The sequence below is a fragment of the Cupressus sempervirens genome, chromosome 4 (assembly GCF_028749045.1).
Source record: "Cupressus sempervirens isolate cs-2001-9-10 chromosome 4, ASM2874904v1, whole genome shotgun sequence".
In the NCBI taxonomy this organism is placed as follows: Eukaryota; Viridiplantae; Streptophyta; class Pinopsida; order Cupressales; family Cupressaceae; genus Cupressus; species Cupressus sempervirens.
The window spans coordinates 58,186,336-58,209,163 of record NC_143121.1 but is presented as its reverse complement, the minus strand read 5'-3'; positions in this window follow the sequence as shown (position 1 = coordinate 58,209,163).

Genomic DNA, 22,828 nt, shown 5'->3' with positions numbered 1-22,828 from the left:
ATCATGAAAGATCCTCCTTATTACTATGCTTGTTGTTAATATTTTTGGACTCACATGACACTCAACATCCACCTTTCTATACACATAAAAACTTAACAAATCATCATGCAGTACTTGTCATATATTCCACATCAATAGAGCTATCACCCTTTGGAAGAGACAACCCTACATGTCCAAACAGAACACTCATACTTTCCCGCATTGTTTAAATCCCTCGTAAATTCAAATTGTGAAAAAGTGACAACCCTCAATCCTCCAAGATCGAACAACCAAGAAACAAGTCACCAATTTATTCTCCATGTCAGTATCCTAGCCAATGAGGGCTCTATCGTATGCCTTGATTCGAACCTAACATGACAACCTATCCACCTTTGTACTAAGGTGCATGTTTGCTTTATCTAAATGCTGAGCAACTTTAGAATATAGGCAAGCACTAGCTGTAGATCTTGAAGATTTGACAGTGTGAAGAATGCCAAATTTTCTTCCTTTGAAAGCCAATGAAAGTCCCACAATATAAGCTATAATAAGGTTTAAATACAACATAAGACACATAGATTAAGGGTTAAAAACTTAGGAAAATAATGATAAACATGGTCAACATCTTATGTATCCCCTAATTTCATGGTTATTTAGTTACTATTTTTAAAAAAAAATCTTCAACACCCTAGGAAATAGGACTAGTCAACATATCCATTTTATGCATGGTGATAAAAATGAGTATCACTTTTGGCAACTTCTACTGAATGGATACCTACTAGACATCAAACCAGTAGCATTGAGAACTATTCGGCATAGAGCCAAACCAAGAATCATAATGAACCTCAAGATGATAGTCACACATGCCCATATATACATATTTGAATCTAGCATCACCATGGAAGGATAATAATAATAGTGATGCTCAATACTAGCAGATGTGTAATAGCCTGCTTGATCAAACCTCTGGAATCTAAGAACTTATTGAAAGGAGGGGAGAAGTGAAAACTAAACACATTGTGTTGGGTTACACTTAGGGAAAACAAAAAAAGGAAATATATACATAATATACAGGAAGATCATACCTCAAATCAAAGCTTGAGATGTATCTCATTCACACGGATTGGTAGAATTTCTCCTTCCATAGTTGGGAGCTAGTAGGTATTGTGTACTTTACATTCAAAGATCATGAGTAGGCTAGTCCACCTACTGTAAAACTTATTCTAATGGCTCGGTCTACTTTTAAGAACATACCAACACAAAATAAAATCTTCTTCTTTGAATACACTAAGTTTAGACTTCTTGTCAAACACTTTCTTCATTTGCATCTACTATTTTTCCATTATTTTCAATTGTTTACTCATTTCTTCTTCAAGATCCAACAACTTGACATACCTTAGTTCCAATGGATCCTCCTCTTCAAAAAGCATCAAACTATCAATAAGCTCTAATGTTGGAAACTATACAAAGATATGTAGTTTGGCTTGTTTCCATACACTAGAACATAAGGTGAGTTTCTTAGAATCCACTTGGGAGTAATTCTATCAAGCCATAATGATGATCTCAATTTGGGATGCTAGTCCTATTTGTTGTTTGCTAAAGTCCTGTTCAATATCCTCAACAAATTTTTGTATTTACTCTCAGCTAGTCCATCACCATGAGGATAATAGTTTGATGAATTATTGAGATACATTCCATTCTTTAGTGCCCATTTAGTTATTCTAGTCCTCTCAAATGCTAGAGCATAGTTAGATATAATAGATTTGAGAACTCCAAATCTATAGATTAGATCATCATAGAAGTTTAGAACAGAATTTTCTTTGGCCTCTTTTAGAGCTATGGCCTCCATCCAACATGTGGAATAGTCTATGGTAGTCAAAATCCATTTGTGGCCAGCACTATAATTTGGATTAATGGGGCACACAAAATCTATACCCCACATCATGAATGATTGATCAATCAAAATAGGATGTACGGGTAAGGCAACCAACCTTTCTTTTCCAAAAAATAATGCACCTTGTTTGCACTTTCTTACCTAGGCATGAGCATCCTTAAATAGATTCAACCAATAATATCCATTGTCATGGATCTTATATACTATCATTTTTGGAGAAAATTCACCTCCTACATCATGGAACTACTTTAGAAACTTGTTAGTATCATCATTGTTAATACATCTAAGGAGAACTATGTTCTTATCCTTTCTAAACAAAAGCCCATCCACTAAGATATAAGGTACAGACTACATTCTAAAATGCCTTCTTTAAGCCCTGTCAAGTGACGAGGAACATTCTTTAGCTTGCAAAAAGTGTGTCATATCATGTAGCCAACCTTCTTGTTGACCTTTTTGGGGAATATCTTGATTAGCTACAATAATTTTTGCTATGCTATCTGTGGTTTGAATCTTCTAATTAGCTAGCTGCTCACATAAGCCCTTCCTTCTGAAAATTTTGGTAACTGGAATATCTATATCATATTCAATGACCCTGGTTATCCAAATGGCTCTTTTCTCATTGAGGTCCTTGCTCAACAAGAACTCCTTCACACTTGGATGAGCTACTAAAAGATGAATCTTTTTACTGGACACCAAGTGTCTAAATTTATTTAGGCTTTTTACTACAAAAAGTACATGTTTCTTAATAAAACTATATATTTATTCATACTCTTCCAAACCTTTACTTAAGAAGGCAACATGTTTTTCTATGTTTTGATAATTTTGTTGAACTAGTATTGTAGAGACTATATTCATACTACCATATGTATACAAGGTGAAGTCTTTTGAAAACTTCGGATTTAACAAAGTAGGCATAGAAAATAATGCTTCTTTTGTGGCCTCAAAATATGTTTGGCTTCCTTTGACCAGCAGAAAATTGTGTTCTTCTTAAGCATTGATGTTAATGGCTTAAACAAGTTAGTAATATTTGGAATAAAGCATCTGACAAAGTTGATTCTCCCATTGAAACTTTGTAATCTCTTCTTATCATGTGGCAAAGGCAATTCTAGGATGGCTACAGACCCTCATGATCAATAATGATGCCTTGTTTGGATGCAACATATCCCAATATCTTCCCCTCATGGATAGAAAATACACATTTCTTTGGATTAAGAGATATAAAAAATTCCTTTTATCTCTCTAAGACTTTTCTCAAATGTTTAATATGGTCCTTGGCTTGTTTGGAGAAAATAGTGATGTCATTTAGATAAATCAGCACAAATTTGTATATTAGATTCCTGAAAGCCATCTGCATGGCCTTTTGAAAATTTCCCCTTGTATTAGACAAGCCAAAAGAAATTCTCTTATAGGCCATGGTACCTCATTTTATGGTAAACATAGTTTTGAACTAGTCCTCCTCCTTGACTAGGATTTGATTATAGCCGAAAAATCCATCAAGGAGTGAAAACCTTTTTGATCTTGAAATATATTGGAGCATCTACTCCATAGATGAAAAAGGGTGGCAATCCTTCAACGACACCCTATTTAGGTCCCTGAAGTCAAAACACAACCTTAGCTCTCCATTCTTTTTTCTAACACGAACTAGATTTGATACAGCTAGTGTGTTTGATAGGAAATATTATTCCATTCTGAATGAGCTTGAAAACCTCCTTTTGCATTAAGGATTCTATCTTTAGATTAATAGGGCTTTTTTTTGCCATATTGGTTTGGAATTGGGTTCCAACTCAATTGTATGTTGGGAAAGGTGTGAAATAAATCCTTTAAAATTAGCATATCCCCAAGAAAAAACATCATTATATTCTTGGAAGAGTTTGACATAAGACTATCTTTTTTCAACAAGGATTTCTTTTCCAAAATTTAGTTTCTTTCCCTTTGCAATCTCAGGACCATCATAATGATCTTGTTGCACTACCAAGCTAGTTTTATTCTTCTTGAAGTTTTGCCATTAGTGTTAAAGATAGACTATAGAGTGACTAAACCCTTGGGTACTTTATTAAAGTGTAGTTGTATAATTTGATCACCATATTGCTCCTTCACTTTTTGTTGAATAAATGTTGAATGTAGGTCTTCCTCAAGTAGAAAATTTAGGATTTTTTCATCACTAACAAAAAATTACAAATTAACATCATTGTTAGCTATGGAGGGTCTAACCACAACTTTGACATGTTTTTGTAGATGTTCTTTGCTATTGTTGTCAACTATATCATATTGTGACACTACAGAAACCAATCTATCAACATGTTTATTTAGCCTTCTATGGATAACAAATATATTAAAAGTATCAAATTCCTTAATTAGGTCCAAATTTTTTTGTTTATATCTTTTTAGCTTATCATTTTTTGTCATGTGCAACCCTTTCACATGGTTGATAACTAACTCACTATCTCTAGACACTTTTATGCATTTGATACCCCTCATTTTGCCTCATTCCAATCCTTGAAATAGCCCCTCATATTTAGTTGCATTGTTTGTGTATGAAAAACTAAAATAAAAGGATGAAAAATTTCTCTCCTTATTAGGTGAGATGAATATTTCTCTCCTACCTAAACAATTCTTACTTCTAGAACCATCAAAATTTAACTCCCAAACCTCATTTTGCTTCGCAAGATGATCAGTTGTGTTTGTTTATGGTTTGGCATTACTAGTCTAGCTTCTTGGAAGACATAATTCCCTAAACCAACATTTGTAATATCTTTAATGTTAATGTCATTGATTTCCTTTCTTGTAGATTTTTCTATTCCCCACTCATCTAGTAAACCATTGGGATTTTATCAACTTGAGTATTCATGTCCTGGGTGACACGGTCTTCCTCGTGATCAAGTGAGATACAATTAGCAAGTAACTCAAACTTGATTGTCACATTGGTTCCATATTTGGTCCTAAATAACATGTTAGACCAATTTCCTAATAGATAGCCTCCTATCTTGGCTATGAATTCTCTTGACAAGTAGAAGGCACAATATGGGGGCAAATCTATCACAAGGATGTCTTGGGGAATGGAAAAATTAGGACATACATGGAGTGTCAAGCTTGTATTATTTATGATACCTAAGGTGTTAACACATGAAACATCTAATTGGACCACACCTTTCTCTAGGGGTCCATACTTTAAACCTAGCTAGTTTTCTATTTTCTTGGGCATCACAAAACTTGCAGCCATAGTATCCACCATACAATCATACACCAAATTTTTCCTAATAGTAAATGAAACATAAAATGGTGGGGCCTTAACATCCATACCCTAGATTTTATTTCCTTTCTTGTTTTCATCTCGAGTAGTAGCTCCTTGATTTGTAAATATAGCCTTCAAAGGGTCATCAATAACTTGGATTGGGTAGTAGCTCCTTAATTGAGATGTTTTCTTATCTTAATAGATTCCCTTCTTAATATTCACCACCTCATTTGTAAGTCTTTTCATGACGATTTCCATTATTTTCTAGCTATCTCTTAGCTCATGTAGTTCTAATGAAGGACCTATAGTTTCTACCTCTTGGCTTGGAATAGTTGGCACTAGATTTAAAAGGTAGTATAGGCATTGGAGGCCTAGGGACAATCTTACCTAGTTGAATAAGGCTATTCTTAGCTCTTATGGATATGTCATGTCCTTGTGGTAATGATTAACCTCCTATAGATTGTATCATAATAGAGATATTACTATTCAAGCTTCTCAAATAGTATAGAAAAGCATGCTCTTCTAAAGGTCTTACTTGAATAAGTATTCTACTCCATGTTCTTTGAAATATGTAGTTAAAGTCCATCATCTACTCATGAGGATCCCATTTGATGGTCATGAGTTTCATCAACTAGAGACAAAAACTATGACTTTTCTTCAAAGTGTTTTGTTTTGACATCTCCTAATGCATCCCATGAAGTGATTGAGCCCATAGTAGGACTTTGAAACCATTACAAAGCTTTCTGTTTGAATGAGGCTATAAGAAACTTCATAACAATGTCCTCTTCTATGATATGATACACATTACATAATTTAGTAATGTCTCTAATATGCTCAAATGATATTTTTTGGCCCGCAATAGTGAAGTATAGTAAAATTTTTAGGGAGGCTAGGGGAATATCATGATGTTGACCAAATATTAGCGGACTCCCTTGGTTGAACGCAACAAAAGAAAACTATCTTACCATTGGTTCTTGAAAGGTTCCCCTTCTTGGGATAGTGACTTACCTCACAACAACAACAACACTTAATGGTGGACGGGTAGATCGGGCACTTCTCAAATGAATGAGGGTATCTAGGATTCTTTGAGCAGTTCTAGCTCATATTCTAGGTGGGGATAATTCTTTGTATCTAAAATTTATAGAGTTACATCTTGTCTACACTTTTCTCATAAATGATATGCACTTGTCTCTTTCCATAGTTAGAGTTGCCAAATGTGTATATTCTATGCCTCTACACAGGTTGATTTACTATTTTACACATCGACAATAACAAGAAAATAAAGAGAAAAGGCAAAAAACACTTTTCTCTCAATCCCATCAGGCATGCTAGAATTTTTATTCCTAAAAGTTTTACCTAGACTAAAACTACAAATTCTAGTATTCAATCACTTCGAGTAACATGGAAACACTCCTAGGTAGTGGGAAGTACCTAATTTAGGAGTGAATCTTTTGGTTATAGGTTGGATCCTCTTGATGTTTCACTAATTTACTTCTTCAGACAAGAAAATAAAATTGAAGCGAAAAGGGATAAAAAGATTTCTTGGAAAGTAGCTGCTGAAAGTAAATGAGGAGATACACCAAATGATAGGACGAAGGTATTGTTGGCCTGACTCAATGAAACACTTATGGGTAGCTAACAAGAACTCAATATTGTGAAGAATTGCTCACATATAAATATTTTGCAAGAAGGACATACTTCAAACAAGGAGTTAGAGGGAATACTAACATTCATAATGTCAAAAAGTTGAAGGAAAGAAGAGTATCTTGACTTGTAACCTACATGAATACCACAAACCTTTCTTATAGTTGAAACTGAGACACAACCTAGGGATTCAAAGATTAAATATCAAAAAGGTATATCAATTTAATTACTAAAGCAATAAGGGTTCTTTGACTATTCTTTCACTCAGATTTCAAAGGTCATTGAACATCATTCACCTAGATTGACTATAATTTAAAATGATTTGCAAGGAGAAGCATGAAGGACTCCTGAGAGATCTTGATAATGCTATCTTGCATAAAAATTCCAAAATGATAGTCCCTTCTCCACATCTTACTAATCCTTAACTAGCCTAGGATTGCAATCCTTTAGATGGGGGGAAACATATCCAAAATTCTTTGGAAGAGTATAGAAATAATTAAGAATTTCCATTGAGATTTATGTTCTATGCTCTCCCCATCATGGGTAATGTCAGGTGCTCCTATTGTAGGAGGACATTCATTACTTCTTTACTTCTTGTAGTGTCCAAAGATCAAATCTAGAACCACTCCTACCAAAACACAAATTAATTAAGTTATAACTGCCTTTGGAATGGATCATATTCTTTTGGTGATCATCCCATAGAAATGATCTAATTTCATCTCTATCATCTCTATAATCAATTGAAGATCTCATCTCCATTAAAATTGGGTCATTTGAATCACCAACTCAACTCACAAATTGATGTCAACCTATACTATATTTTTTTTTTGTGAATATTGCACCATCCTAAGGTAAAACTTTAGTTGACTACCAAGATATATCCACATGTTACAACATGATAGGCTGAGCTTGCAACCCTTTTCCTTTATATCTTTTTTCTATCAAAAACTATGACTAAAAAAATATTATCACTTCCAACACCATTTTAACTATGACAAATAGCTCCTTATAAAATTTGGCCACCTAGATACGTGTCCATTAGGTGTTTCCTTGTATTTTTTAAGCTTCAATCATTTTTAGAAAGAGGGTAAGCATTGATCATCAATCCCTAAGTGATCAAAAATCACAAAAGACCCTCATTATTATTGTGTCTATTGTTAATATTTCTTGAACCACATGACACTTAGCATCCACCTCCACATACATGTGAAAACTTGGTGAATCATCATGCAGTACCTAGCAGATATTCCACCTTAGCAAACCTGTCACCCTCTAGAACAAATGGCTCTACATGGCCACAAGGCACACTCTCACTTTCTCACATTGTCTAAAGCCCTTGCAACTTCAAAATGTGAAAAAGTGACAACCTTTGATCCTCCAAGATTGGATGGCCAAGAAATAAATCACCACTTTGTTCTCCATGTTAGCATCCCATCCAATGAGGGCTCTGCCATATTCCAATTTGACCCTAACATTTCAGCTTGTCTATCTTGGTAGCAAGGTGCTTGCCCTCTTTGTCTAGACATTGAGAAACTTCAGAATGTAGGAAAGCACAAGCCATAGAACTTGAAAGATCTAATGGCATGAATAATTTGTGATTTTCTTCCTTTGAAAGTCAATGCAAGTCCCACAATACATGTTATAACAAGGTTTAAATGCAACATAAGACATACAGATTAAGGGTTAAAAACTTAGGGATATAATCATAAAGCATGGTTGGCATTTTACATATCCCCTAATTGTATCGACATTTAATGAGTAAAAAGATATATTTATCTTCACCATCCTAGGAAATATGATTAGTCAACCTATACATTTTTGCATGGTGATAAAATGAATAACAATTACATAGTCATTATAAAAATTGAGATGCAACATTCATTATAAAACATACACCTATGCATTAAGTTAACCATTTTAATCACATTAATTAATGCATCACATAGTTTTATTAACACAATTGAGATAATTTAACTTTAGTTTTTCTCCTAATTAATTTTCCAATCAAATTTGACCGTGTCAAAGTCTACAAGGTTTTCATATAAAAAAGAAAATTAAGAATTTCGAAAGGTGACACATGACAAACATTCCTCTATGTTTCAATATATAGTCCACTAATATAACTAGGGAGTTGAATTAGTTATCAAAATAATATCAAAAATTATAATCCTAGACAATCTTAACCATATGATTAATGTCAATTGAAACCACAACATGATACTCATACACAATAACACGAGATATATTAACTAGGGAAACCCTTGATAAGAGGGAAAACCCCGTTGGGGATGGTACCCACATGATGATGTACTATTATGTATATTCCTTGTTAGAGGATAGAATCTGTTAGGAGTCTATTACAACATTTAGTATATATGAATCCCTGTTAGGACACTTTGAGTCCCTGTTAGGAGATTCCAACACTATTATGATTTGTGGAAGATAGCTTGACCCATTGCCCAAAAGGCTTCAAGGGAGAGACCAATGAACCTACTATCCAAATGATCTTTGTATCATTCCTTGTAGAATCATACAACTAAATTGTACTTCCTTCCCCTATCTCTATCCTATCAACTAGAATTCTTATCCTTCAAATCTTGTAACTAGATATTGAATTGGGCATCCAATAATCTCTTGGATCACTTACATGCATTCAATAAGTTCTTTGCTTATTCTCACAATTTGTACTTAAACAATGATCATAATTCTTGAACACACATTACAATTAAGGAAAATGTCTTTCCTTTATACCATATCTTCATAATTATTCAATGAGTTAGCCTTGAAACTTTTACAATTAATTAAAATAAGCTAATTAATTAAATTACAATTCCAATAGCACTTTCAGCTCATAGTCTATATAAAAATTTACATGTGTAATACCAAGACTTGTGCTACTTGCTGACATCATCAATTGTTTTTACTTTATCACTTCCTAACTGCACATAACTTCATTACATCTAGATGTAAGATAGGCAAAAATAATCAGGAACTGCTTTCCCAATGCTCTATCTCTAAACTACTTTCTATAAATCAGGTACAACTTCCATTGACTTAGACTCTATGCACTTAACCATGTCATCAAGAAGCTATGTTGTATATGTCCATAACTATGCATGACCAAAAAATCAAACTATTTTCTGTGTTGTGATATGGAGCCTAATCAGAATTAGTATTTTAATTAGTGTTCTTTTCTCCCCATATTATTTCTATAGGGGTTTGGGGGTAGTGCCCCCAAGAAGGGGTCAAGGGGTAGCATCCCTACAAGGTCATGGGATATGTTAAATTCCTCTGAAGCTTTAATTGGTCCTCTCAACTAAACAAAATAAAAAAACAATAGAGTCTAGGCTGGTTTGGTATATTCAAATGGGATCTATAGATTTAGTAGTGTTATGATCAGTCTCCAAGTGGGAGGATGTTGTTGTGGAGGCTAATTAGTCTCCAAGAAGGAGATTATTTGCATGTAATTTCTATTTCTATTTGAGATTAATCCTAATGTTCTATACCATCAAGATCTCTATCCGCTACTTTGCTAGTCTTTATAGAAACAATGCTATGTTGACATCAATGAAAGACACATTCATGAACACAACATATCAATACTCTCCAATGTTCAATATATTCCCCCAATATAGTATCAACATCATTCATGCTAACAATCTCCCCCTTTGGCATTGATGGCAACATAGATGAAAAATATCTAAGTTCCAAAAATACCAAGTAGTACTCTGTCATTACTTCTATCCATATCTCATGCATATTCTCCTCCATACTTTAGCAAGTGTTTTTCATGTATATTCTATTCCCCATTAACATCAATGTCAAATGTGTCAATCTTAATATCAATTGTCAACCAGTTGCTTCATATCATTAACTAGCTCAAGTGTCCAAACACACTGTTAAATACCAAATACAAAATACCAAGTGCCCTTAATGACTTAGTACATACTAGATACTCCCCCATACAAGAAGCATCATCATTCACTCTAGTCAAACAATAGTGCTCTATGCAACTAGACTAATGTACTCTCTACATCAACTAATCAGAAGTAGGTAGGGGCATAATGCCAAGCATACCTCTCAAGTACTCAAATGTATCTTTAGGAAATGTCTTTTTAAAGATATGTAAAATTTTATCCTTAGGACTTATACACTCCAATTTGATCACATTTTTTTGCTACTTTCTCTCTTAGCATATGATACTTAATAGATATATGCTTTGCCTTGGAATTCAATACAAAATTCTTAGACATACTCACTATACTTGTGTTATCATAGTAAATGATAACAAGTTCATTGATCTCAATTCTAATATCCTTCAATATTTGCTTCATCCACATAATGTGATTATAGTTATTTTCTACTGCAACATACTCTAACTTAGCACTCTATAAAATGCAATCCTTCTTCTTGCTCAACTAAGAAATCAATCTTCCTCCAAGAAAGAATGCTCCACCATTGATGCTCTTTCTATCATCCATATTTCCTTCCTAATCAAAATCAATATATGCACAAAGTCTAAAATCACTTGACCTATCATAAAAAATTCCAGAATCAGATGTCTTTTTTAGATATCTAAATATTCCCTTAACTTCTAAAAAATGATATTCCTTAGGATGATTTTGAGATCCAGTGACAATCCCGAATACATTTTCTATATCTAGTCTAGATTGAGTCATATTCTACAAACCTCCAATCATTGATCTATACTTCTTCTGCTCTACTACAGGTGTCTCATCTCTATTGGATAACTTGTGACTAGTTATTATAGGTGTGCTAGTAGGTTTAAAACTTTCCAAACCAAATATTTTCAAAAAATCCTTTATATTCTTAGTTTTTGAAATGAATATGCCATCATGATTTTGTACAATCTACAAGCCTAGGAAAAACTTCAATTCTCCTGTCATGCTCATTTTAAATTCATTCTTCATCTCCTTATCAAATTTATCACTAGCTTCATCATTACCTCGAAAAATAATCTCATCAAAAAATATTACAATGATCAACAAACCATCTTCACTTTTGTTCAGATACAAGTTATTGTTTTCCATACCTTTAGCAAATCCAAGCTTTGCCAAGTAACTATCCAAACTGGCATACCAAGCTCTTGGTGCTCACTTTAGACCATAAAAATATTTCAATTGGCATACCATGTGTTTATCTTTTGATAAATGAAATCCTTCATGCTACCAAATATAAATCTCTTCCTCTAATTCTCCATTCAAAAAGAAAATTTTGACATCCATCTGATAAACCTTGAATTTCTTGTTCAATGCATAAGCTAGGAACATCCTTATAGCTTCCATTTTTCATATAGGTACATATTTTTCCTCATAGCCAATGCCTTCATGCTATGAATAACCTTTGCAAACAAGTCTCACTTTGTTTCTCACTTCTCATTGTTCATTCATTTTATTCTTGGAAACCTATTTTGTTCTTATCACATTCTTGTATTTTGGTCTTAGAACTAACTACCATGTATCAATCTTTGTAATTGTTAGGAATAAGGTGTCTCAACCTTGTATAATTCCTATTCTTATTATTTGTTTTGTAAAATGTATTTCTTGCAAATAATGTTGATGTGTCGACATCTTGAATTGTGTGTAAGGAGATCATGGCTAAAATGGCTATGATGGATTCCTATGACACATAAGAGCTATGTTAAGAAGATTCAATGATAGGTGAAGACATATGACAACTAAGATATTTGAGTATTGTACACTTTACCCCAATAGTGGGGTTCAGGGCATCGCCTCAGAAATGTTTTTGGGGTTCCTATTTTCTTAGAGAATGGTAAAACCCTAATACAGTTTACCTTTGGGAGTAGCCCTAAAGTGAAGCACACGTTATAAGCATTTTTAGGGTTACGAAGAGAAGCGATGTGAAAAAAGTGTATTGTTGGTTCTACAAGTAGCTACTGGAGTCTTCTATTGTCGATGTTGAACTTGCATTGCAAGTGTATTGTAACCTTGCATTGAAGATAATACATAGGTTCTAAAGGGGTGGAGTTGTTTTACCGAAAGATTTTTCTCCACCGAAAAATCCTTGTGTTATGTGTTCCTTTCTCTATCTATTTTTTGTATGCATGGTTGGCTGCAATATTGATTGTTTACATGATATTGAATCTATAAGTGAAGAAGATTTTAATAGGATTTGCATCATACTTTCCTTATGAGATTAGTGTAGGAAGCTATTTCCGCACCTGAGTTTCCTTATAGTAATATGATCCAATTCTTCCTTCATTTCTTGGATTCAGTAATTCTCATTGACTACTTCATCTACACACTTGGGTTCAACATGAGATATTAGGCATATGTCCTCATTTACTTTGTTCCATGTTATAACACCTTTGTTTGTACCTCCAATTATCTACTCTAGATAGCGATTCCTTGTCAAATTTCTATTACAAATAGGAGTTAACATCTCAACTCTTATCTATTCTCTAGGTTCATAACTCTATTCTCCTCTATGTTCAAAATTTAGCACATCATTCTATAGGTCATTGTTATTCTTAAACACAACTTCAACATTTCATCCAAAAATTCCCAAATTGTTTTCTTCTTCATCTAAATTATAATCTATCATCTTTCCTTTTGTTCCAAACTTCTCAAAAGATTCATATTTCTATTTAAGAAATGCTACCCACATCATTCTAGTCAAATCATCAACATAAGTCATAAAATATCGTTCAACATAGAATCCTCTTATTCTAGAGGGACCACTCAGATCTGCATGAATAATCTCCATCTTCTTTGTGTTAGTGAACTTCTTACTAGGGAATGATACTTTCTTATTCTTAGCCAAAATTTACATTCTTTACATTCAACATTAGTAGGCTTGACAAGCTCAGGAAAATCTCTAGCTACAAAAGTGATACTAACCTTCACAATATTATCAAAATTTATGTGATAGAATCTTCTATGCCATAACCAATTTCTATCCACTTTAGCTACCAAAAATGTCATCTTAATAGGATTCAACTAAAATACACCACCTCTCAATCTAGTGTTAGTTCCAATAATCTTACCATCTCTATTTTTGATAGTGTAGTTCTTCTCAATAAACTACAACTGATAACCTTTGTACACCAATTGTCCAACACTCAACAAGTTATGCTTCAATCCATCAAGAAAATAGACATCATCAATGTTAGTTTTATCATCAAGAGTAATGGATCCAATTCCTCTTATATGACAGGTTTCATTGTTACCAACTCTAACAGTACCTCCATCATGATTCTTAAACTTGACAAACTTGTTCATATCACTAGTCATGTGATGTGAACAACCACTATCAATTATCTAATTAGAATTTTTTCTACATGGGTAACCAAAGCTCTTTCTTCTCTAATTTATCTATCAAGATAATCTTTCTTGAAAGACACAAATCCTAATTCATCGGCACTCTCACTTTGACTTTTCTCATCAGATTCTTCATCTTCATTTGTAAATAAACAATTTCTATCTTGATCTCTTCTAAAGTTAAATCTTCACTTGTACTTTTTCTCTCTTTTAGGACATTTAGATGCATACTTACCAAATTCATTACAAGTCAAGCATTTAAAGATTTTCATACCATGTTTTTCTCTTTTCACCAGAAGGAACATTCCTTACTTAATCTTCTTGTCTTCATAAGCTTTGTTGCTTCTAGTAAAATATTCATGAGTAGTTACACTCCTTGTCAAATTAGGTCAAATTTTTAGGGAACTAAAGACTATTTTAACTCTTGAAAGTTCACCATACTATCTCAGATACACTTCTACTAATTCTAATCTTCTAATTAATGTTTTCTGAGTGAAATCATTATAGTGCAAGACATCACTAGTTGAATCATCTATGCTATTGGCCTGAATGGTGGTATCAAACTTTTTAGGATCTTCCATATGACTTCATCATCTTCTTTGGTTCCACCATGAGACCAAATACCTACAACTATTTATGATATTCTTCAAATATAACTTCTTATAGATTCATCTTCCATCATTCTTGTATCTTGAAATGTGCATATCCAATTATGTAAGCTCATTCTTTTTGCATGATGATCACCTTCAAAAGTACACTATAAAACTTTCCAAATTTCATGAGATATTACAAGTTATTTTATCTAATTGTACTCATTCTCTAGAAGTGTTATTCATAGGGCTTGTCTTTCTTTGTTGTTACACATGAATAGATATCTCTCTTCCTCACTATAATCTTCAAGATTTTCTTCTTCAAAAATTGCCTTCAAACTTTTTGTCAAGATCCAATATCCTAGATCGAAGCACAATAGATGAGTCTTCATCTTCTCCTTTTGACTATCATAGTTGGACCCATTGAAAATAGGACTATCCTTTCTGAACATTTTCACCATTCATCTCCTAAAATTGTTAATCTTTTCCTTCAACAACTTGAAGCTTTGATACCAATTGTTAGAATATATATTCTACTAATGTAACTAAGAGGGGGGTTGAATCAATTATCCAACTAATATCACAAATTACAATCTTAACCATATGAGTAATGTAAATTGAGACCACAATAAGATACTCATATCCAATAACACCATATATGTTAACTAGGGACACCTTTGATCAGAGGGAAAACCCTAGTGGGGATGGTACCCACAAGACTATGTACTAATATATATATTACTTGTTAGAGGATAGACCCTGTTAGGAGTCTGTTACAACATTCAGTACATATGAGTCCCTATTAGGTGACTTTGAATCCATGTTAGGAGTTGTGGAAGATAGCTATGCCCATTGCCCAAATAGCTTCAAGGGCAAGACTAATGAACCCACTCTCCAAATGATCTTTGTATCATTCCTTATAGAATAATAGAACTAAATTGTACTTCCTTCCTCTATCTCTTTCATGTCAACCTAACTTTTTCTCCTTTAGATCTTGTAATCAAATTTCAAACTCCACATTTAATAATCCCTTAAATTATTTAAATGCATTTAATAAGAACTCTTCTCCTTTTTGCAAATCATATTTGAAAAAAGATCATAATGTTTGAATGCATTTTATAATTAAGGAAAATATCTTTCTTTTATACCATATCTTCATATTAATTCCTTGAGTCACCCTTGAGTCTTTCCTAATTAATTAAAATAAGATAATTAGTTAAATTACAATTCTAATAGCACCGTCAGCTCACAATCCATACAAAATATTACATGTGTGATACCAAGACTTGTGCACTCACTGACATCATGAACTAACTATCATTTATCTCTTGTTGAGTGCACATTGCTTCATTACATCTAGGATATAAAATAGATAAAAATCTTTAGGAACAACTACTTAGTATTTAAAGTGCTTCCTATAAATCAGTTACAACTTTTGTATGCTATCAACTTAGACCCTATGCACTTAACCATGTCATCAAGACATAGTGTTGTACAAGTCCATTACCATGCATGACTAGATAGTTAAACCATTGTTCGTACCATCAAGATATTTTTCTTCTACTATGCTAGACTTTATACAAACTATTAGAAATTCTTTAGAATAATTGAGGGGGGGGGAGGGTGAATTAGTTATTCAAGGTCCAAATGTCCTAATAAAACTTTTTCACTAAGTATAATGAGCCCATTTAAACTAACCATGCATCCAAGCTAAACATTCATCATAGAAAATTATTGATAAATCAACATGTAGGAATAAGAGATGAAAAATCAACACATGACATAGTGATTTACATGGAAACTCAATTTGAGAAAAACCACCAGTAAAATGCTACTCCTTTATAACTCTTCTAAAGTGATGCATTGTGAAAGGCTTGCCCTATTAAAGGCTACAAAACACACTATTAGATTTGACCTGGTTAAGGGATTTCAACCACCCTATTAGAAGTGGGCCTAGTTAAAGGACTTTATAACATTCACTTGGAATGTCACCCAATTAAAGGATTTACAAAATGGTTGTTAAACCAACCTAAGTCCATAGGATTCTTCCCTAACTGATAAAAGTGCTAGAGAGCAACAATAAGGGCTTTTGATCTAATATAACTCTCAACATAACTTGTAGATTTTAGATCTCAATTCAATTCACAAATTTGTATGGCTTTCGATCTCTGCAGCTCTGACAACTTTTCCTCCTTTCAAGTTTTTGTCTCCTTGAGTCTCCATGCTCGTTGTGCCAATGCAGTCACCTTTGTTGTCACCTATCAAAGTAGGAGTCTTTGTACTCTATTCTTCCCTCTCAATGTCTTCTCCTTGACACCACACACCTTCTCTACTCTCTCTTTGCTTCTTGACCTATAACTCCTTAAATAGGAGTTTGGAATACTTTTCTGCTCTAATTTTCCTGCTCTTATTTTGGGTTTGAATGAATTAGATAAGATACAATGTATCTACCCCTTATCTTGTGTCTTCTAGAAACATCATGTGGGATCCACTTGTATTTTCCTAAAAATGGTTTACCTTGAATTCTATACCACCTGCTCAACATCTTTATCTTCCATCTAGTTCACAAAATTTAGGGTAACAAACTTATCAGCTTAGATCTAGCAAATCTTTGACTTTTCAAATAATGTAGTAGCTCAGCACTATTGACTTTCTGATGCTCGGTACATACTGTGTTACTTGGCACCTACTATGGGTTCACTTAGCATCATCTAAAATTTACTAATGCTTGAAACCTATTACATTTTGTCTGTCTTAGTGCCTGAACTTGCTCAACACCTTCTGTTTCACTCAACACATACTAAAGTTTTCATTTTCTTGGCACTTACTAATTAGCTTACTTAGCATCTACTAATAAATTTAGTCAAGCTTTGTAGACAAATTTATTACAACTTATTCTTCTAGAGTTTCTAAGTGTATCCCATCTCTATATCTTCAAGTGTATTATCAATAAATCATTTTACCATTGTCTTAACTGATCTTTGTACTTCATTACAAAACCATAACTCAACCTTTTCCTTAGGTTCTTTTGTTACATATTATTGATTTAATCCTCTTCATTAATCAACTAAGTGATAGTACTTGGATCTTATAAGCAATTATCATTCCAACAAATAGAAAGTTTGACATTAGTGACAAAATAATGATTGAAAATATTCTTTATCAATAATCTCCCTTCTTCAATAATGATCTTTTCAATCAGATCTTCAATAGAAACAATGTTATGCTAACATCAATGACAAACATAGTCATGAATGCAACATATCAATACTCTCCAATACTCAAGATACTCGCCCAATGTAGTATCATCAACATTCATGCTAGCACTTTATTCTATAAATGGTTTGTTGATAAAAGATAACTAGGAAAAACAATAATAAGGTACTGATCAAAATCTACAATAGCTTTGAAGACAAATTACCCATAGATAAATAACAAAGAATTATCTTTATTAATGATCTATACAAATTTATTTCCTTCATTAAAAATCACTTTCTTAAAAGATAAATATATCTTGCAAAAATTCCTAGCCAACGAGGAGGTTTTGAAATGAGGAAAATTAAACAATCAAAATTTTTATATGCTTCTTTTAGATTTTCATTAGGAATATGTAAGGGTAGATTTGTAAATATTTCTTATTATTCTCTAACAATAGTTTCCCCATATTTTTAAAATCTTTAAATCATTAAATCAAGTAGGAGAGGTGATGAACCCTATAGATAAATGTATAATCATGGTTTTAAAAGACAATAGAAAAATGATTACAAAGAAGTGAATTAAAACTAACTAAGAAACTAATGTTCTAAAGACCAAAACTATTAAATATAACCAAACCCTAAAAAACATGTGACTAGGCCTTCTAACCCAAAGAAACACCATAAAAATATAGACCAATATAGCATATCTGGATAGAGATGAGAGGTACCCAATTCTAGTGTCCCTTTATCTCGTACAAATTGTCTAGGATAGAGGTACACTTTAGAGGATGAGTAGTAGAGGCATTAAAATGGATAACTTACTCCTTAAGGATAACCTACATAAATTTCTATTTTTTTGTATCTAAATTTCATTTCCTTGATTCTCTTGAAGGGAATTTTTGTAGAGACTCATTTCATAAAGGATTTCATTTCATTAGAATGCTACGTTCTAAATTTTTTTATTTAGCTACCACTAATTCACCTTGATATCAGCAAAAGTATTAAGTATTCAACTTTTGTCCTCCTCTACATAAATAAATTTGAAGTATTCACTAATCATTCCTAGTCCCCAGTATTAGCAACACTAATTCACCTCGATATTCTTTTATTGATTCATGAAATTATCATCATACATGCCCAGTCATAAGGACTTCTAGGTTATGTCCAAATACAAAATACATTCATGACCTAAAATCTAGTTTCAAATTTGCACTCTGCAATTTTTCTCTCCAATCATCTCTCAATAACTTCTCTAGCTCTAAGCCTAAACACTCTATTTATACTAGCCAGAATGGCTTATAGATCATTCTAGAACATAGATAAGCCAAAATTCATCTCTCAAAAGATATTAAATACCCAACATAAAAATAAAGCTAACATTAAATACTTGAAGAGCCACAAGTCAACTTGCAACAGCAATTAAATGTCCAAAAATTGACACCCACAAAAACTCACAATATCTCATAGCTCTAATTGAATTATAACTTTTTCTTCAAAAGGTGGGTATTAATTTAGGTCCTCTAAAACCTTTAGAAGGAGAAAGGGCTGATTCACCAATAATGAGTGTGCATCCATCCCGGAAGTCACACATAGAAACCCATAGCACAAACTATCAGAAAATAATCCTCTAGGCGAATTGCCATATCTCCCAATTTAGAATGAATTAGGACTTTATCCTTTGATAAAAGGAATCAAACTAGGCCCTTTCCTTTTCTTTAAGTGTGCATCCTCTCATTCATTAAGGATAATTAGTTACATAGCCCGCAATAGGAACCCAGAAACTAGAAAAACACAGTTTTGATTGCAAGGTAAAAATGACTCTAATTCAACTCAATCTATCCAATCTTTACACAATCATGATGGAAAGTTTCTTCAATGTGTCTCCAATTCTTAACAACTATTAAAAGCTCATAATGCAAGACATTGCAACTTGGAAAAACTAGGAAAGTAAACTAAGAACGTGTAAGATAGCAGCACAACCCAAGATGCTCCTGCATCAGACAAGCATGGTTGGAAGAAATGATTCTCCTGAATCATTGAAATGTCACAACCTAAGCTGAATCCAACTTAGATTGAGAAATCCATGAAGCATCTTCCATAGGTCTATTCTTCCACTTCACAAGATATTCATAATAATCTTTTCCCCATGTGCTCTTACCAACTCTCTGATTCAATATCTATTCAACTTCTTCATTCTACTTCTTAAAATATTCCTCGGATACAATAACTTCATCATCTAACTCATAATACTTTTATAAATAAAAAATGTTTAATATAGGAGATATATCCATGCCATCAAGTAATTCAATTTCATAAGTGTTTTCACTGTCAAACTTCTTCAAAATCTTACAAGGTCCATACTTGTTCATCTCTAGCTTATTGCATGTTCCAATAGGAAATCTTCCTTTCTTAAGATGAACCATCACCTCATCACCAACATGAAAATTATGATGTCTCATACATTGATCAACATTCTCCTTATACTTCTAATTACTTTTTTCTATCCTCAACTTCACTTCCTTATGCAAAAATTTCATAAAATCAAAAAATTCTTCTCCTACAACACTTTTATTTTCTTCACCAACAATATTTCTCAAATTTTATATACCTCTAGGTTGCATTCTAGTAACAATCTCAAAAGTTGTCTTCCCTATACTCCTATTCATAGAATTATTATATGCAATTCACCTTGTACCAATACCATCTCCCAATTACTTGGCTTATTTCCAACTAAGCATCTCAGAAAATTGCATAAGCTTCTATTCACAACCTCTATCTACCCATCTTCCTGTGGATGGAATGTACAACTAAACTTCAACTTAGTACCCATCTTCTTCCACAAAGTCTTCCAAAAACAACCAACAAACTTACTGACTCCATAAAAAATTTAATACTTCTTGCTAATCCATGCAATCTCATGATCTCTTTAAAGAAAAGTTCAACAACATGCTCAACATTTGATGTATTCTTACATGGTATAAATGAGCCATCTTAGAAAATCTATCAACTAAAAAAAATATGGAATCATGCCCCTTCACTATCTTAGGTAATCCAAGAAAAAAATGCATTTTGATGTCAGTCCAAGGTTTCTTAGGAATAGTAATAGGTGTAGACAAACCAGTACTTTGACTTACTCCTTGTGTAACTTGACAACTCCTCAACTCTTCACAAATTTTTGAACATCCTTATACATTTGTGGCCAATAATACGTCTCTTTTAGCAAACTCAGTGTCTTATCAATTCCAAAATGTCCAGCCAATCCACCACTATGTTTATCCTTAATTAGATTTAACCTCATAGAACTTCTAGGAATACACAACTAAATACCTTTGAATGACATACCTTCTTGAATTAAATACCCATCATATTGATTGATGTAATCTATCAAATTTGGTGCTCTGTACTCTCTCCACACCTTAGAAAAATTAGGATCAACATCATACAACTCGTTCATTTCATCAAAACCAAGAACTTCAACCTTCATTTTAGTCAACAAAAAATGTCTTCTACTCAATGCATCAGAAAATCTTTTAGTAACTCCACTCTTATGCTTGATTACAAATGAAAAGCTTTGTAAATATTCAACTCACTTCATATGTCTCTAATTCAATTTATGTTGACTTCCCATGTATTGTAAAGCTTTATGATCAGTATAGATTACAAACTCCTTAGGAATAAAATAATGTCTCCATTTTTTCAATGTTTGGAAAATAGCATAAATTTTTTAACCATACACAAATTACTTCCTTTAGCACCATTCAACTTTTCGCTAGAGAAAGAAATAGGTTTGCCTTCTTGACTTAATATGGCTCCTATTATACTACCACTTGCATCACATTCAACATAAAATACTTTGTTGAAATAAAGTAAAGCCAATATAGGTAATTCAGAAACCTTTTGTTTCAAAGTTTGAAAATCTTATCAGCTCGATGTGTCCACTTGAAATCCCTTTTTATCTCCCCTCATTGTCTCATTCATAGCATTACAAAAAAAACTGAAATTTCTAATGAACTTTCTATAGAAACTAGCCAAACCATGAAAATATCTTACCTCATCCACATTCTCAGGTGTAGGCCACTCCAAAACTACTTTGACCTTCTTAAGATCCATCTTCAAACCATCAAAAGATATCAAAAATCCTAAATATACAATCTCTAGAATATTTGCATTCAAAAGATTTATGCCCTTCTTTACCGCATCTGAAACAATTACCATGAATACCACCTCTAAGATAAGAGTTACCTCTTCCTTGGTAAGATCTAGTACCTCCTTAGTAAGAACTACTACCTTTCCATTTAGTCTTGTCTTTGTCATCATTCTTCCATTTAGATTGTCCTTTATCATGCATAGAACTATCAGATCTATTACCTTCTACATAAGATCTACCTCTAACTCTCTAGAATCTACCATCTCTACCTCTTTGTCTTTGTTCATGCTTCTTTATCAAGATCTTCTTAGCTTTCAAGCAATATTGGTATGTTTCTTCCACACTTTCCAACTTGACAAAACTTATTTCATCTTGAATTCTAGATCTCAATCCATTTATGTACCTTGTAATCTTCTCAACATCATCATCCACATGTCCAAATGTAATGTCCAATCTATAGAATTCCTCAACATACTCTTTCATAGTCATATCTTTTTGTCTCAAATTATGTATCTTTCTCAACAAGCTAACTTGGTAATCAGAAAGAAGGAATTTGTTCTTTATGTTGTTCACCATCTTTAGCCAAGTTCTGATCTGCTCCTTTCATCTCCTTTGTCTATTAATTTACAAATGCTCCCACCATAGTGAAGCATGACCTTTCAACCTAATAACTATAATCTTCACCTTCTTATTATCAATAGTTTTTTCATACTTAATGAACTTCTTCATATCCAAGATCCAATCTAACACAGCATTGGTATCCAATTTTCCATCATAAGGAACGAACACTCTCAACAATGTTTCCTCATCTTGATCTCTTAAGGTTCTAGATTCATGTTTGGTGCTA